The 2,500-nt window shown below is 49.3% G+C and overlaps 5 non-coding genes across 5 annotated transcripts; all 5 read right to left on the bottom strand.

Moving 5' to 3' along the window:
• Nucleotides 1-208: 208 nt before the first annotated feature.
• Nucleotides 209-327, bottom strand: LOC133988924 (5S ribosomal RNA). The gene has a single exon (XR_009926108.1). It is a non-coding gene; the product is annotated as a 5S ribosomal RNA (ribosomal RNA).
• A 369-nt stretch (nucleotides 328-696) lies between these two features.
• Nucleotides 697-815, bottom strand: LOC133988908 (5S ribosomal RNA). Its single transcript, XR_009926093.1, has one exon. It is a non-coding gene; the product is annotated as a 5S ribosomal RNA (ribosomal RNA).
• Nucleotides 816-1,184: 369 nt separating this feature from the next.
• On the bottom strand, nucleotides 1,185-1,303 carry LOC133989134 (5S ribosomal RNA). The gene has a single exon (XR_009926306.1). It is a non-coding gene; the product is annotated as a 5S ribosomal RNA (ribosomal RNA).
• Nucleotides 1,304-1,672: 369 nt separating this feature from the next.
• Nucleotides 1,673-1,791, bottom strand: LOC133988756 (5S ribosomal RNA). The gene has a single exon (XR_009925950.1). It is a non-coding gene; the product is annotated as a 5S ribosomal RNA (ribosomal RNA).
• Nucleotides 1,792-2,160: 369 nt separating this feature from the next.
• LOC133988760 (5S ribosomal RNA) lies at nucleotides 2,161-2,279 on the bottom strand. The gene has a single exon (XR_009925954.1). It is a non-coding gene; the product is annotated as a 5S ribosomal RNA (ribosomal RNA).
• Between the last annotated feature and the right edge of the window lie 221 nt (nucleotides 2,280-2,500).

Below are 2,500 nucleotides of genomic sequence, written 5' to 3'. Positions count from 1 at the left end.
ATGCGCTTATAAGATGATTGCAGGCTTTTAACAGGCTGTAACAGTGACAGCAGGAACACTCAAAACTACTTGGAAAGTGGGGTGTCTCAGTGCCACCTCTCTGCCCTTCATACACACACAGCTGGAATGATTGCAGCTTTGTTTCTCAACGCCCTGTGTGCGGTGATGGAGCAACAGCGCCCTCCTCTGGTGACAGCTGAGAGGAAAAAGCTTACAGCACCTGGTATTCCCAGGCGGTCTCCCATCCAAGTAGTAACCAGGCCCGACCCTGCTTAGCTTCCGAGATCAGACGAGATCGGGCGTGTTCAGGGTGGTGTGGCCGTAAGCGAGGAAACAGCCAGCAGAAAGCCCATTTAAAGATGCTGTGACACCACTGACAGTTCCTCTCACCATATGAGTGGCGGATAATGGTGTCTCAGCCATCAAACACATGCTATACTTTAACATTACTTTCATAGGAATTGTTGTTTCTCAGGCTATTTGTGTACATGCGCTTATAAGATGATTGCAGGCTTTTAACAGGCTGTAACAGTGACAACAGGAACCCTCAAAACTACTTGGAAAGTGAGGCGTCTCAGTGCCACCTCTCTGCCCTGCATACACACACAGCTGGAATGATTGCAGCTTTGTTTCTCAACGCCCTGTGTGCGGTGATGGAGCAACAGCGCCCTCCTCTGGTGACAGCTGAGAGGAAAAAGCTTACAGCACCTGGTATTCCCAGGCGGTCTCCTATCCAAGTACTAACCAGGCCCGACCCTGCTTAGCTTCCGAGATCAGACGAGATCGGGCGTGTTCAGGGTGGTGTGGCCGTAAGCGAGGAAACAGCCAGCAGAAAGCCCATTTAAAGATGCTGTGACACCACTGACAGTTCCTCTCACCATCTGAGTGGCGGATAATGGTGTCTCAGCCATCAAACACATGCTATACTTTAACATTACTTTCATAGGAATAGTTGTTTCTCAGGCTATTTGTGTACATGCGCTTATAAGATGATTGCAGGCTTTTAACAGGCTGTAACAGTGACAGCAGGAACACTCAAAACTACTTGGAAAGTGAGGCGTCTCATTGCCACCTCTCTGCCCTGCATAAACACACAGCTGGAATGATTGCAGCTTTGTTTCTCAACGCCCTGTGTGCGGTGATGGAGCAACAGCGCCCTCCTCTGGTGACAGCTGAGAGGAAAAAGCTTACAGCACCTGGTATTCTCAGGCGGTCTCCCATCCAAGTACTAACCAGGCCCGACCCTGCTTAGCTTCCGAGATCAGACGAGATCAGGCGTGTTCATGGTGGTGTGGCCGTAAGCGAGGAAACAGCCAGCAGAAAGCCCATTTAAAGATGCTGTGACACCACTGACAGTTCCTCTCACCATCTGAGTGGCGGATAATGGTGTCTCAGCCATCAAACACATGCTATACTTTAACATTACTTTCATAGGAATAGTTGTTTCTCAGGCTATTTGTGTACATGCGCTTATAAGATGATTGCAGGCTTTTAACAGGCTGTAACAGTGACAACAGGAACACTGAAAACTACTTGGAAAGTGGGGTGTCTCAGTGCCACCTCTCTGCCCTTCATACACACACAGCTGGAATGATTGCAGCTTTGTTTCTCAACGCCCTTCGTGCGGTGATGGAGCAACAGCGCCCTCCTCTGGTGACAGCTGAGAGGAAAAAGCTTACAGCACCAGGTATTCCCAGGCGGTCTCCCATGCAAGTACTAACCAGGCCCGACCCTGCTTAGCTTCCGAGATCAGACGAGATCGGGCGTGTTCAGGGTGGTGTGGCCGTAAGCGAGGAAACAGCCAGCAGAAAGCCCATTTAAAGATGCTGTGACACCACTGACAGTTCCTCTCACCATCTGAGTGGCGGATAATGGTGTCTCAGCCATCAAACACATGCTATACTTTAACATTACTTTCATAGGAATTGTTGTTTCTCAGGCTATTTGTGTACATGCGCGTATAAGATGATTGCAGGCTTTTAACAGGCTGTAACAGTGACAACAGGAACACTCAAAACTACTTGGAAAGTGGGGTGTCTCAGTGCCACCTCTCTGCCCTTCATACACACACAGCTGGAATGATTGCAGCTTTGTTTCTCAACGCCCTGTGTGCGGTGATGGAGCAACAGCGCCCTCCTCTGGTGACAGCTGAGAGGAAAAAGCTTACAGCACCTGGTATTCCAAGGCGGTCTCCCATCCAAGTACTAACCAGGCCCGACCCTGCTTAGCTTCCGAGATCAGACGAGATCGGGCGTGTTCAGGGTGGTGTGGCCGTAAGCGAGGAAATAGCCAGCAGAAAGCCCATTTAAAGATGCTGTGACACCACTGACAGTTCCTCTCACCATCTGAGTGGCGGATAATGGTGTCTCAGCCATCAAACACATGCTATACTTTAACATTACTTTCATAGGAATTGTTGTTTCTCAGGCTATTTGTGTACATGCGCTTATAAGATGATTGCAGGCTTTTAACAGGCTGTAACAGTGAACACAGGAACCCT

Source organism: Scomber scombrus, chromosome 10, assembly GCF_963691925.1.
Source record: "Scomber scombrus chromosome 10, fScoSco1.1, whole genome shotgun sequence".
NCBI lineage: Eukaryota > Metazoa > Chordata > Actinopteri > Scombriformes > Scombridae > Scomber > Scomber scombrus.
Note: the sequence above shows the minus strand (reverse complement) of the source record. Positions and strands in the feature narration are given on the sequence as shown.